Source organism: Polistes dominula, unplaced genomic scaffold, assembly GCF_049000335.1.
Source record: "Polistes dominula isolate Pdom_NZ unplaced genomic scaffold, Pdom_raw_medaka contig_19, whole genome shotgun sequence".
Classification (NCBI taxonomy): Eukaryota; Metazoa; Arthropoda; class Insecta; order Hymenoptera; family Vespidae; genus Polistes; species Polistes dominula.
The window spans coordinates 3,629,689-3,646,375 of record NW_028301058.1 but is presented as its reverse complement, the minus strand read 5'-3'; the positions used below and the strand labels follow the sequence as shown (position 1 = coordinate 3,646,375).

At 27.2% G+C, this 16,687-nt stretch overlaps 1 protein-coding gene and 1 long non-coding RNA gene across 3 annotated transcripts in view; one reads left to right on the top strand and one right to left on the bottom strand.

Moving 5' to 3' along the window:
* LOC149031497 (uncharacterized) overlaps positions 1-16,687 on the bottom strand; it is a 205,353-nt gene that overhangs the window by 61,652 nt on the left and 127,014 nt on the right. The window lies entirely within an intron of this gene.
* numb (NUMB endocytic adaptor protein) overlaps positions 1-16,687 on the top strand; it is a 90,840-nt gene that overhangs the window by 1,816 nt on the left and 72,337 nt on the right. The window lies entirely within an intron of this gene.

Genomic DNA, 16,687 nt, shown 5'->3' with positions numbered 1-16,687 from the left:
AATAATATTCGATATTCGTTCGATTATCTAAATAGATAAATTGGATTAATATAGAAGGAATGTTAAATATACCGAAACGTATAAAAAAAAATATAAAAAAATAAGAAGTTGCATAGAAACTGTATGGTCGCGTGCTTACTTCTTTTATCCCAATGATTTTAGGGCGCGCGAAGGGGCGAAGGGCCAAAGTATCTCCTAGTTTTTTATAGTCACGCATATTGTTCGTTCACGCCTTAATGATTTATTCTATCGTAACGAGTTTTGATTTTAAGTCCCTTAGAAATAATTTTCATCGTTATTTTCAGTTAGACAACTCAAACTGCATTTCTATTCGGTGTTATGTAAAGCGTTAATCGATTTGAAGATGATAATAATAATATCAGGGTTCAATCGATATCAGCAATTATAATATCAATAATTAGGGGGAAAAAAATTGTAAAAAGTATGCATTTAAATGATTCATCAAGTTTTCTCTTACACCCCCCCCCCTCGTTCCCCATCAAATTATTATTATTATTATTATTATATAATTTTATTGACTCACGTGATCGTACGATATTTCGTATGATTTGATATATCCGAATAGTTTAAGTAGCAACATCGACTAGTAGAACGTCAAGAAAATGTAGGTCACGAAAGTTAGAAGCAAAAATCGAATGATTTCACATCGAAACTGTACCTGCGTTATTATTACACTTCAAAGTTTATTTCTTAGTTTTTTTTTTCTTTTTTTTTCTTTCTTTTTATAATGAAGAAAAAAAATAAGATCGAAGTATCGTGAATTTAATGATCGATCAAGCACAATTCTCGTATCGCGTATCGTGTTCCTTTCACCCACGAACGTAAACGTTCACCTCAGTGTACCTTGCGGTACGGGGGTTCTGCCATTCATCATCCATCGAAGAAAATGGCCAATAAAAGTACTATAACATACATTAATGCATAACACACTGTTTTTAGAATCGTTTGCGTTTTATTCGTATGTATGTGACACTTCTTCGAAGAATGGGAATACCTGTCCTCCTCTTTCTTCTTCTTCTTCGTGTCGAGAACTATTCTGGTTGACCTTGAGGTATCCTGAGCAAGGTGCGATTAAGCTTGGAACCACTTTTTTTATATTGTATTATTATTATTCCTTCTATTCTTATGATCCATTATAATAATATTCTTCATTTTATTCTAATTATCGGAATAAATTATTCAACGATTATTTCATCTTTTTTATTATTATTTATATTAATTTTTTACATGCACACCAGAACTAAAACCTTTTTCTCTTGCAACAAGTTAAAAAGAACTCGGTTATTATTATTATTATTTATTAAAAAAATAATCTCGAGAGAGACCACACACTTAGACGCTTTGTTATTATTTTTATTATTTTTTTCATTCCTTTCTTTCCTTTCTTTTTTTTTCCGATCAAGTTTTCAGTGACACCTCGCTGACCTTGATCCTCTCAAAGAGAGACAGAAAGAGAGAGAGGACTGTTTTCTCGTGACGTCAGAAATCTACCCACGCGTTTGTCGTGGTAAAATGGGCTATCATTCCTGGTCCCCTCCCCCTTTCTCCCCTTCCCACCTTCTCTTTCTCTCTCTCTCTCTCTGTTTTTCACTGGTTTTTGTTCTTCTTCGAACATTATCGATTTCAAAGAGACATATATATAGCAGCCGACGATACCAACAGGTTCGTCAGTGTGTTAGTGAGCGCACAGGAAGTCAACAAATCTAAAAGAGTACCTGCTGCAAGAAGGTTGAGAGAATCGTGACGGAAGGTGAACAAGCCTTCAGGGATAATAATACATAGACGTACCTGGTGGAGAGCTAGGTCGTCAGGTCGCACACACCAACTTGCACAACTTTGCACGCCAATGCGGTCATGTCCTATACTCGATCGATGTTACTATGATAATCGATCCTTTTTTTATTTTACAAAATCATCCAAAATCAATTATTTCATTATTATTATTATTATTATTATTATTATTATTATTATTATTATTATTATTATTATTATTATTATTATTATTATTATTATTATTATTATTATCTTCATTCTTACTATCGTTTTACAATTTTAACACGTTTCGTGCTAAAAGCCTTTTCTGTCTAACTTGTCGTTCAGACGATTTGACCTTCCTTTTAACAAAATCAATCATCACATATAATTATTACATTATTGTAAATGCAACGATTAAACAAACTTATGTGTTTTATTCTACACTGTATTTTGTATAATAGCCTCAATATATTTTAATAAAAATATTTTGTTACAGAATTAAATTTGTTATAAACATATATTTTCAGAGCATTAACACTAGATATACCACCATTTTCAGTATACCTATTTCTACCACACTAGTCAAAATGACTGGTGAATAAAAATGATGCTTTTTGAGACTTCCAGTCTTTATTTACTCTTAAAAAATAACAAAAAATGTTTAACAATAATAATTTTATAGATAAATGGATTTATAGATATTTTTAAATAACAAAACGCTTAATTATTTACAGAACTCAAATGTTACATGAAGTAGAAATTTTGAATTAAAATAGCCCGACCAGTCAAAATGACTAGTCTAGTATGTCTAGTGTTAAATAAAAATGCTTAACAATAGGTGTACCACCGGTGGTACACGTGGCCTGAAGATAAAGTTTAACGTGTACCACCAGTGGTACACGTGGCATGGAACGTGTTAATTAAGAAAATATATCATTGTTAATCTTAAAATCTTTTAATGGGAAACACATTCCTAATGACGTTATAAACCAATTTTTTTGTTTGATTCTGTAGAAAAACAAAAATTTGTTGGTTGGTCCAAAAAATTCGTATGGATTTATTCAGAATTTTTTTAGACATAATGATTTATTATTCAATTTTTAATATTATTTATCACAAAGCAAATAAACATTTTTTCTTTTTTTATATTTTTTACAAGGTTAAACAATGTTTCCATTCTCGAACATTACTTTTATATTTTTATAATTGTTAGAATTATACTACAGTAGTGGTTAACATTACTATTCTTATCGATTTACCTGAATATAATTTTGCAGATAGCGTTGGCGAGTAGAAGTATAATAATAAGTATATACATTGGTGTTTGTAAAATAAACGGTGCCTCGATTTAACGTCGTTTACAACAAATTTCTTGCGTTCATTTCCTTCCTAAGTACATATATGGGACATTCCACGTCAAATCGGCCACTTTTGACCCCGACCCCTTTCGATTTGGCTGAAAGTTTTTTATCCTATCATACCCTATGAAAAACAATTTTCAGAATTTTTTCAAATTTTTTTTACCAAACCCAAAAAATATTATTAATTTTTGAAAAAATGGCTCTTTTTTTTTAAATGACTAACTTTTTCAAAATTCAACCAATTGCGACATTTTTTTTTCATTTTTGTTTTTAAATGTACTTTTCAGAAAAAAATACAAAAAAAAATTTTAAAATTATAAAATCCACGAAATTTTCGCATTTTTTAAGAAAAACCGTTATTTTCTCGTAGTCATTATATATAACTAGTACAATAAAAATTGTAATTATAATACAATTCTTTTCTTTTCATAATAACAAATAAAAAGTCGTGTAAATTTAAATTAACATCGCAATTATAGTCTCGTTGCAATTATCTTTTTTTTCTATCTATTTTACATTTATAAAAGAAATTCTAATTGGTTATAAAATAATATAATTAATATTGTCTTGGATATAATACAATTGCGTACTTTTGGTGAAGTTCCGAAGGAAGTTATCAGTATGACGTTTGTATACTAAACGATAAGAAGGTGCTATGATAGTGGTTAGTATATCTTCGATGTCAAGTATAAGACAAGGATTTTTTTATTCCATACGATTTTCTTAAACGAAGTTTAACGTTCGAGATTCATGCTTTATTACAACCTACGCTTTTAAATGAAAGGCGTATACTATTCATTTGAGTATGTGTGGTCGTTGTATTAGGAAAAAAGGAAGGGTATAGCATATTAGCAATGGCATTACGAAAGAGAAACTGTTTTACTTAAAAAAAGATGGTAGGAAGAAAGGGCGTCAACCATAAGCGTGAACACGTTCTATTGGAAAGTTTCATTAGACCTCTTCTCAATGCCTTCTTCGTTTATGTGTAATAATCTATGTAAGTATATGTTGGTATATATAGTCCTATATATATAGACGTTTACTATGAATCACTTCCTCTCTCTTTAATATAATACAATATTAAATGAGTATTACAAGATAATAAATTTGCAACAATGTTATGTCTTTTCTTTTTATTTGTTCTTTCTTTCTTTCTTTCTTTCTTTTTCCAATCGTGTAAAACATTATTTTTACTGTGAGTAAAAATTGTTACTTCTTTTTATATGATTTGGCGCATTCTAACAGCTCATATAACCACATACGTTTGAGTTTAGTATTATTTTCGTACCGTTTCCGTTTCTTTTTGGTCAATTGATATTTCGAGTATTTATTTAGTATATACATTTTTATTCTACTGTTACATTTACAATCATTTTATTTTTGGTCAATCGATATTTCGAATATTTATTTAGTATATACATTTTTATTCTGCAATTACATTTTCAATCAATGTAAATTCACGTTAGATATATTATATTATTATTGTTCAATACAAAGTTAAATAAAAAAAGAAATTTTTAAAAAATATTTCCAGTATTTATTTAGTATATAAATTTTTATTTTGCTGTTACATTTACAATTAATGTAGATTAAAGTTATATTTATTATTATTATTGTTCAATGCAACGTTAAATAAAACAAAAAAATTTATATTTTTAAAAATATTTCGAGTATTTATTTAGTATATAAGTTTTTATTCTGCTATTACATTTACAATCATTGTAAATTTACGCTAGATTTATTATTTTCAATGCAACGTTAAATAAAAACAAAAAAAAATAGGAAAATAAAAAGAACAAGAGTAGTTACTAAAAAAACGTTCGTAATACTGATAACAATTCCAATCGTCTTGTTACATCAGTACTTTCACACAAATTACATGGTTAGCTCAGTCAGAGTGGAAAGCACGTACCTACTACTACTACTACTACTACTACTACGGACACGTGGCTGCCCGTTTCAATTGTATACCATAACGAAGCAAATGCTTGTTACTCGTCGAACAATCGGTCCATTGTGTCCGTCGATAACTTCAAAATCTAAAGGATATGTTTTCGAACGTGAGGGATGAGTAGTATATACGTTTATAGGTGCCAAGGAAATATAACTTCCAATTTTACGAGTTTATTCCTTTCAAGGAAAAACATTTATTCCAATTTATATTATTTGTAAAGTAATTTTTTTTTCCCACCTCTAGTTACAATTTTATTGAAAGAAAATATTTCTTTTAAAATATTTTTATTTTACTTTCTTTTCTTTTCTTTCAATTTACTTCAAATATATTTTTATTTTATATTTTTATTTTAAGTCGAATATCTTTGTGATTCTTTTTAATCTTTTTTTTAGGAAAGGGGTGGGATCAATGGGTTGATGGGTCTTTTGTTTCCTATCACTTTTACAATTTTATTGAAAGAAAATATTTCTTTTAAAATATTTATATATTGATTTCTTTTTCTTTCTTTCAATTTGCGTTAAATATCCTTTTTTTTATATTCTCATTTTAAGTCGAATATCTTTTTGGTTTTTTTCTTCTTTTTTTTTGGGAAAGGGATTTTCCAACAAGTCGAAGGATTGTTGGTTCTTTTTTTGTCAATCCGTATCAAATATTTGAGGAAACATTTTTTTAGGAAATAGAGCATGCACACCATGTTCGTTATATATGATGATACGGTGTAACTTATCAAGAATTTAACTGCGTAAAATTGTTGGACGGTTCGTTGGAGCCCTTCCTCCGTATCCTTAAGTTTACATTCGTCTCGAACCACTCCCTATTTATTGTAATCAGTATCGCTTCGTGTTGGCAGATATCATCAGTATATATATACTGATAATAAATTCTAATAACTGATATATATATATATATATATATATATATATATATATATATATATATATTATATAATAATAATAATAATAATAATAATAATAATAATAATACATAAATATATAATAATATAAATAAGTAATAAATAAATTAGTAATAATTATATTTATACTAATTTAGTAAATTATGCTAGAATAATATAATTACTAAAATATAATTAGTAATAATTTAATATGTTATTACTAAAAAATAATATATAAATTATTAATTATAACAAAAAATAATAAATATATATATAAAATTTATATATTATGTATATATATATATATTTATTTATTTATAGATATAATATTATTCTCGAGTTGTTGATCATTTTTCATAATTCAATCATAAACGTGTTCTTTAATCCTAATTAAAACATTTTTTAGAGAAAGAATATCATTGATATTTTTCTTTTAAATTTATAAATATAATATTCGTGATATTTTTGTTCCAAGTTCTTCATCGTAAGCCATAGTAAAGAGTAATAAGTATCACATTGGTTGTGATTAATGTGCAATCATGATATACAGTTACACGTAGAGGATTCAACAATGTTGTAGCTGAACTTGCAGATTCCTTTTAAAACGATAGCGAAATATACCTCTCGTAAGACGATTCTTCTTCTTCTTCTTTCATTTATGAAGATTTATGAAGTTATAGTTTCGAAGAAGTATATCTTTTGATATTAATCTTATTATATATACTTGAATATTATTTTTGTCTCTCGTGATAAGTTAAATTGTAATAAAAAAAAAAAAAAGAAAATAATATCTTAAGATTACAATATGTTAAAGAAGATATCAATTTTATTATCGATTAGCCAAGAATATTTTTAAAATGATTGGAAAATACTACAAAGGTGAATAATTGTCAAAGGATAAACAAAATTATATCTAACGAATAATTTTTGTCATGTTTATTGAATGGTATATACAATTAATGCATTCAAGCGTGATCTTAAGATAGATAATTTCAAAGTGGTTATCCTGTTTTGACATAGTACATACTGTATTCACTTATGACATTTATTATGACATTATGCTGTAGTACTACTTCCTACATTACTTTGTTATAAGGCATAGTAGTTATTTCGTAGGGAACTGCAATGCAGACTGTTTTGCGGAGTAAATGAATTTCCGAGGTCACTTTTTTTAACTTTTCCTTCTTCTTTTTTCTTTTCTTTCAATGTTCATTACGTTTTTGTTGTTGTTGTTGTTATCTTCGTTCGAACAATTCCAATGCTTCATTTAGTATTACGAATAGTATTATCAATCATCGGAAAATAATATTCGATATTGTTTATTTCAATATTGTTTATTTGCAGAAAAATAGATAAAAAAGTAAAACAAAAATAAAATCAGGATCTTTATGTATAGTATAGTTAAACGAAAAGAAATATATTATAAATAAATTAAGTAAAATTGGAAAAAATATATATATATATATATATATAAAAGTAAATAATATTTTAATAATATATAATATATAATTATAATATATAAATTTTTGATATATATTATATATTTAATATATAATATTATAATTTTTATTAATAATTATAATATATAAATAATATTTATATATTATTTACTATATTAAATAAATTATATATTTCTATTAATAATATATATTTCAATTATTTAATTTTATTTTATTAAATGTTTAAATAAATAAAAAAAATTAAATTATAATTAAATTAATTAAATATTAATAAATATTATATATAATATAATTTGTTTTCAATAAATTGAAAATAAAATGAAATAATAAAAAAAAAATAAATATTTTCGATATATTTATAACTAATATGATGATTTGCAATAACTCGTATAAATGTATGCATAAATATACGAGTTATTATAAATATGTATTTGATGATGATAACGATGAAAGTATCATTATGAATTACTATACGAGACTGTCAAATTTAAATCAAAATGAAATTGAAGAAAAATATAATAATAAATATTTATAAACTTTGTTATCAACTTATGTTTAGTCGACGATCTAAAATATTTGAAACTTTGGGTCATTTATTATTTCTCACGTGACACATGTGTCATATTTTATCTTACGACGCGTATTTTAAATAGAGAAACGTGAGCTCCTCCTCTTCTCTTGTGTACAAAAAAGACACGTACACACATACTCACATACACTTACCGACATAAACATATATGTATATAATAAAGCAAGAAAACATCCATTTAAACTAACAAAAAAGAACATTTTTAATGGAAACGATTGTCAGGATAATAATTTTTCTTTTTTAATGTATAATCATTTATGAAAAATAAATTGTTTTTTATTCGGTGTTCGTGAAATGACAAAGGATCTAATTATTCCGGATATATTTAATTCCAGTACATATTTCATTCGTTAGCCTAACCGTAAAGTGATTTTATTTTTAATTGTTCTTTTCTTTTTTTTTACGAGTATTTTACGTGTAACGCACAAATGTACGAGATAAAACGCACGGTGTTATATAAACTGTTCGTTTTTGATTTATTAAGACAATCGTTCTTGCATTCAAAAATTTATCATATTCGAGTGAAAATAATTATGTTAATTAAACCGAGAAAAATCCTATTATTATTTAATATTACAAAAAAAAAAAAAAATACAAATGTATAAATTGGGTCAAACATTTTTTCGTGCTATCCGATAAATTGGATTGGCATTGAATGTCCAATGTCCGTTGTGGTTTAGAAAAAGAAACAAGTAAAAAAAAAAAAAATAAAAGTTACACGAACATATCGAGCCAATGTAATACATGTAAGAACTTTAAGGTTAGTTTTTAAACGATAGCAGCACGTTTGAGAGAATTTTATACGAGTCTCGATATAGGAGACCGGAAATTAAGTAGACGTTTTTCGTAGTACGTGAGAAAGTTCGATGGGTTTGTAAATTTTGAATCGGGCTTCTTCTTCTTCTTCTACTTCCGCTTTGGCAAGGAAGAAATAGAAAAGAAGGATACACAAAACCGCTACCGCCAATAACAGTACACCACTACCCACCATCACCACCACAAGTACCACTACCATTAACCAAACACCATAAACCACCGATACCACCAACTTTGGCAAGTCTTCTATCCTTTGCTTCTCGTATTCTATGAAATAACGGGGCTTCTTCCACTTTCTGTTACACGTGTACGTCGTCGGTATTTTCTCGACACCAACTTTTGCATGATCTATACGTTGTTCTTTTTTTTTCTTTTTTTTTTTACGTTACGAAACGCGTTCTCGCATTGCCGCGTAATCGTAAGAGCGTGACGGAAATCCGAGCTACGTAAATAAATGACGTGACGTTACTATCTCTATCTTTATTTTTTCTTATTTTTTTTTATAAATATACACGTACATGTTCGGGGTGTGTTTTAAATTTTTATTAGATTATTCTATGATTAAAAAAAAAAAAATAAAAAACATCGTTATATTTAATACATAGGCTCGTTAATTGTTAACGCTTTATTATAGGGTTTATAAAGAGAAAAATACTATAATTATTAATGGACTGTTCGTCTCTTGTTTGAAACGAATGGTGATATTTAATTACATTCAAGAGATTGCGGTCGTTTTAATTTATGTTATTGTAGATAATGAAACGAGAAACCTTTAGTCGTTCAAAAAATGAATCATACTGTAAATGTTAACATTTTTTCGTCTTAATCAGTTATTGTTTTTAAATAATTATTAGATTGTTCGTAATGTGTTCGCGATTAATGATTTATATTGCAGTATCTTTTTATATCGAATAAATAAATAAATAAATAAATAACTTAATTAATTAATAAAATTTAGAGGATGTGTGATCGAATAAATAAATAAATAAATGACTAAATAAATAAATTAATTAATTAATAAATAAAATTAGAAGGATGTTTTAAAATCTGCATAAAACTTCCGATTAATTTAATACATTTTTTATATTCTTAAGAAATTTTCAAAATATTTAATTTTATCATAGATTAACATTCTCAAAGGAAATCAGATATTTATCAAAGTTTACACACATACACATCGTATGCAAATATACATTCTTTCTTTGTAGGTTAGTGTATTCGAATATACACTCACATATATATATATATTCGAGGCGAACGACTATCACGTTTGCTATTATACAGCGTAGAATGCCATTATACGTTTGTGAAACTTTCACTGAGTTTTTTTTTTATTTTCTTCCTCTCTTCTTTTCTTCTTCTTCTTCTTTTGCTGCTTCTTTTTATTTATCAAACAATAAAAGAGATAGGAAATGCTACTACGTAATAATTTATTGGCACGTATTCACAATTTCAAACATTGCAGTAGCATTAGAAGTAGGAATAAAATAAAATGGGGTGAAATATAAGAAATGAGGATGATACATTTAGTTTAATTTTTTTTCATCCATTTTCAGTAAATGGTTTCAACAAGAAATCTTAAATTTTTTTTCTTAAAAGCATCACTGACCTCTTTGGCATTAGATACGACATTAAAACAAAATCCACAATGCTTTCTAGAATATATTTCTTATTATATAAGATGAATCGAGAAAAATTCGTAATGATTTTTCATGAATATTTAAAAATGCAATATTTATATATATATATATATATATATATATATATATATATATATATATATATTTTTATTTATTTGCTTTTTGACAAATCTAATACACTGTGGTTAAACTTTTGTTAACTTTTATTTCTTGGTTATATTTAAATCTAATCGTTTATCGATGCTTTAACCCAACATTCGTTTCACAGGAAATGACTACTACGTGCACTTAACTGACCTTTGCTAGGTAATATTTGCTAAATCGAAATTAACCACGAAGAATTCATCGAGTGGCCTTACCAGTCATTTACAATGTTGATTTTGTTTTTTTTTGACTGTGATAAATGTTAGAAAAGATTAAAATTATGCAAAAGTTTTAAATTATTCCTAACCTCTTCAAACTCTGTGCATATTTTAATGTAATAGGTGTACAACTTTGCTTCAGCCATTTTTTCTATAAGCCATCTGTTAAAAAAATAGCAGAAGCAAAGTTTTACACCTAATACATAATATATAATATTTTATATATTTAATAATTTTATTATTAAGTATTTAAAATATTTTTCAGGATGTCCTTAATGTTACAAATTTTGCGTCCATTAAAATGTACATTTACAAATTATAAATAACTAAAAAAAAGTATATTGTTGCTTTCATTCACATGAATGGTTATTTTAGTTAAAAATAATTTTTCTTAAATGAAAAAAAAACTTCGGGTCTGAAGGGGTTAAAAGGAACGATTACACACACACATTTCTACTTTTAATTTTTTTTTGCTTTTTTTTTTTTTTAGTAATTTCTTAAGTCTTAAAACTCACAAGTGTCAGTAAATTATAGGCCAGTGTTATATTTCATCAACCACGAACGTTTATATAAAATTGTTTTTCTTTTACTTTTTTTTACTTGAAGAAAGAAACCATACATGTCCCTTCTCGTTGTCAGCAAGAGAACGTAATACCGGATGACAGTAGGAGCAGAGCAGTCCTTCCACATAAAATTCAACCTTCCCTTTAACCCAAGACCCTCCTCTTGGATTCTCATTGCTTGTCTTCTTTACTCTTTTTCTTTTATTTTTCTTTTTTTTTTTCTATATACGTCTTCAGAGATCTTTACTGTATTCCTCTGGAGAGCTCTTTTTCCTTGAACAAAGTTGAAAAAAACGCTCTGCTTCATCTTAAATTTATCGGGTTGAACAAATAATTAAACATCAGAATTATACAACTTTGATAATACTAATCGAGATTTGGCAAATTAGAAATCATTAAATAAATGAGAAAATAAATATCGACAAGTTTTAAACCAATTTTGAGAAGGTTTGATATAATATATGAACTTAAACTCTGTTTCATGTTAAGGGGTAACGCCACTCTAGAATTTTCAAAAAATCGATTTTTTTCTTAGCTTAAAGTGTATTTTAGATATCTAAAAACAATATTCACTTGGTCTCGAAGCAAAAACAAATTTTTAACATGGCAAAATCTTGGTTTTACCGAAGCGCCTCGAAGCGCCTCTAATCGTGATAACAAAACTTTAAAAGCGTTTTTCTCGAAACTACATTTTTTAAAATGAGCTGACTCATAACTCGAGCATCATTTAATCGATTGACTTGAAATTTTGAAGATAGTTTGATAGTTATATTTTCTACAGAAGTACGTATCCGATTTTTTATTGAATGTAAACTTTAAATTTTATAAACAATTTTCGAAATTTTTTTTTCGTCAAAAAGTTTCGCCATTTTCACAGAATTTGACTTAGGAAAAAAACCGTATATTGTTCTCTAGATAATAGAACATAGATTAAGAATTTCTTTCGTTTTTTGTCCCATGTCTCATACTTATCCAGGCTGATGAGTAAGCTACTTTTATAAAAAAAAAAAAAAAAAAAGCAGGGTTTTGTTCAGCCACGAATACCGACACCATTTTGTATTTAAAATCAATACAAATGTTTGTTTACATAGTTCAATATATGATTAACCAATCCTTAAAAAAAGAAATTCTATTCCTCATTTAGTATTCGCAAAAAAAAAAATCCCAAAAAAATGAATTTTTTTTTCAGGCTTCTAGAGTGGTGTTACCCTTTAAAGGATTTCACTACTTGTGTGAAATATGAAAAAATCGATTTTGTGTGTGTGCATATTTCGATAGTTTATACCTTTAAAAATAATATATAAAAATTTCAAGTACATATCTCAAATAATTTTTGAGTTACAACCATCTGATATATTTCTTAATTTAAAACGTTTAAATCAGTAACTGAAACTTTAAACGCGTTTTTCTCGAAACTACATTTTTCAAATTTGCTGCAGTTATAACTCGAAGACAAATCATCCGATCGATTTGATTCTTATTGCAGCTTCTTTTATATATGTTTCTTTATACTAGAACCCTCCAGTTTTTCGATCGAATAAAAAATGTAATTTTGGTAGGCCAAAAACCATCAAATTTTGACGTGAAATTTTAAACATTTTTTTAAAACTCCGTCATTTTGTTAAATTTCAATTTTTTTTCAACCAAGAGTCATTATACGAGCAATTCTTTCTAGTTTAATAAACTTTTTGGTTTTTTGATTTCATGCACTGTGAAGGTCGCTATAACTACAGCAGTGGAGGGGACTTTTTTGGGGGGCCTTGGGAGATTATGAATAACTCGCTTAATTTTCAATTTTTTGGTCCAAAAATTGTATCATATATTCATTAAATATTCACGAATATCTCCTTAAAAAATTAAAACATTCCATGCAGTAGTTTACTTTTAAAAAAATTCCCAAAAATCACCTTTTTTCAGGCGGTCACACTAGTGGTGCCCCTTAGTGTTAAAATACCAAAACAAAAAGTACTTTTCACCAAAATCGGTAGATGCTTACTATTCAACACTCCAGACTTTTTCTTACATTTTATATTGAAAGATGAAATAATGGATACCAATTGAAAATCATAATCTAATTGCGGATATATTTCTCGAGATATTTTGTAAAAAATAAACATGTACATTTTTATTTTATTTTTTTTTTAAATAAAAGTTTCAAGTATCGTGAAAATTTATTATCGTTTAGTTGATACAATTGGATTTATTATTTCGTTGTTATTATTGTTGTTGTTGTTGAAAAAATGAAATGAAAAAAAATTGAATCGGAAATCATATAAACGATTTTAATTTCAAATTAATTTATGTTAATGCAACACAACAGCATCACTTTCGAGTATGTATTATTATTTATATTTTTAATGCAATCGTTTAACATTATCTCTCGCATAATTGGGAGAAAAATAAAATTAAAAAAAAAAAAACAAAAAGCAAAACGTATAATTTTGATGTATTATTTTTTTATTTTGTTTATCAAACGTGGAGTAATAAAAACACGCCCTTCTCAATCGAAGTAAACGAATGAAAAATAATTTATTCGATAAAAATAAATTTCAAGGTTTGTGTTCTCTGAAATACGGATGAACGAGGATCTAATCTACTTTAAGATTATTGGTCCATTTTAATCGATGGAGCAACGTAAATAAGTCCTTGAAGATATTTTACAAAAAAAACTTTTACCCTTATCTATCCTTCATCATTAATTTTTACACCACATAGAACACGTCCTCCTTCTCTTTTATTCTTTTTTTTTTGTTTTTCTTCTGATCCCTTTTTTCTGTTTCATTTTTTTTAATTGGATTTATTAAAGAAGAGATAAATTTTTTATTTATTGATTCGATTAACATATTTAATTCCTTCTGGACTTATTTGCACATAAAAATTTACGCATTTATTATTATAACAAAAAGTAGTATGTTATTAATGAAATCAAATTTTGTCCCTGAAGGGATCGAGCACGAAGATTTAAATAGATTATTTTTTTTTTATATTTTTCTTTTATATTTTTTTTTCTTTTTTTTTTAAATATATATTCTAGCCTATTAAGCGTAAGAATGTACAAAGATAAGAACGACCTCGTGCTATTAAGTATTTAGATACGAAGTATATAAAATGTGTCCTTTCTTTAGTATCTGGTGTAGAAAATACAGATTATTTTCTTATAATTTTAAAGTAGAGATTTCAGAATAAAAGTATTTTAATATACAGTGGATGTAGAAAGTATTTGTACACCGATCAATTTGAAATAAAATGTAGTGAAGTTAATAGTAGCTTATTAACTAATTTTTTATAAACAATGTATTTATACATATTCTTGAAAGTCAATACTATAATAGATGTAATGAAACAAAAAATTATTTTTTTGCCAATTTTGTTTACAAATAATAACACGATATAGAATAATAGTAGTATTTTTTATTACTACTTCTGTTATTATTATATTTTATTATTTTGTTATATTATATTTTGTTATTATTATATTTATTAGGATCTTGAATAAGTTCTCGCTGTTTTTTACAAAATAAATACTTTATTTAAAATATAAGGAACAAAAATGTTTTATTGAAAGTATTGCCCATCACTAGAGACCACTTTCTCCCATCTTTCTGGCAGTATATGAATTCCACGTTGGAAAAACGACATGTCATTTGAGACTTTCCAAGAATCGACCCATTTTTTAGCTTCTTCGTAAGAATGAAAACGCTGGTCAGCTAAGCCATATGCTATCGAACGGAATAGGTGAAAATCGGAAGGGGCTATGTCAGGTGAATACGGCGGGTGGGGTAGAACTTCCCATCGAAGCGTTTCCAGATAGGTTTTCACTGGTTTTGCAATATGAGGCTGGGCGTTGTCAAGTATAATAACAAAATCACTTTGTCGTGTCTCTTCTCGTATAGCGGCCGTTTCTCTTTTAGGGCTCGACTCAAACGCATCAATTGAAGTCGATAACGATCCTCCGTGATAGTCTCATTCGGTTTGAGCAGCTCATAATAAATTACACCCAGCTGATCCCACCAAATACAGAAGAAGCTTCGAACCATGGATATTTGGTTTTGCGGACGATGTTGATGCATGGCTAGACTTACCCCATGATTTTCTACGCTTTGGATTATCATAGTGTATCAATTTTTCATCGCCAGTCACGATACGGTGCAAAAAACCTTTTCTTTTCTGCTGTTGAAGCAGTAGTTCACACGTGACAAAACGCCGTATGATGTCTCTTGGCTTCAATTCATATAGCACCCAATGTCCTTGCTTCTGGATCATTCCTAACATTTTTAAACGTTTTGAAACAGTTGACTCATCAACTTGTAATGTTTTTCCAAGTTCTGCTAGTGTTTGAGATCGGTCTTCATCGAGTAATTCCTCCAATTCTCTGTCTTGAAATTTTGTTGGTACGCCAGAACGTTCTTTATCCTCAAGTTCAAAATCATTATTTTTGAAGCGTCGAAACCAGTCTCTGCGTGTCGTATCCGACAGAGCATTGTCACCATAAGTCTCAACAAGAATTCTATGTGTTTTAGCTGCCGATTTCTTTTGAAAAAAGTAGTGCAATAAAATTCCCCGCAAATACACTTTAGTTGGCACAAAAGTAGACATTTTCAAAACTAATAAGAAATTACTTTGTTTACATTAAAGTGAACTATCATACATTGAAATTTCAGGTTAGATACAGTACTTTCTTATAAGTGCGTTATCATTCGAAATTTCAAGCACGGAGTACTGCTATTGCTATCTTTGATGAAACAGCGAGAACTTATTCAAGGTCCTAATATTATTATTTTGTTATATATATATATATATATATATATATATATATATATATATATATATATATATATATACAGGCATCCCTCGAATAGTACGGTACTTGAATTACACGAAGTCACGAAAATTACGTTTATAAAATTTTACCTTTTACATTTTTAAGTTTCACTTTTCTAAATTAAATGAGTTTTGTTATTTTTGTACAGCTGAAATTTTACAACTAAAAAAAAAAAAAAAATTGTATGAATTTTTAGTATCGAATAACACGATTTCGAATAACACGGAACCAATTAGCTGTATTATTCGAGGGATGCCTGTATATATAATTGAAATATCATCTTAATATTTTCAAATATTCATAATTAATCCAGTTTTCTATTTTTACAGCTCGAAATTATAATTTTTTCGAGTAGAGATAATCAATCAAAAAAATTTCATCTTATTCTTTTAATTTGAATTCATAGCAATCTCTCTTTCTTTTATTTTTTTGTCAATGATTAAATAAATTTA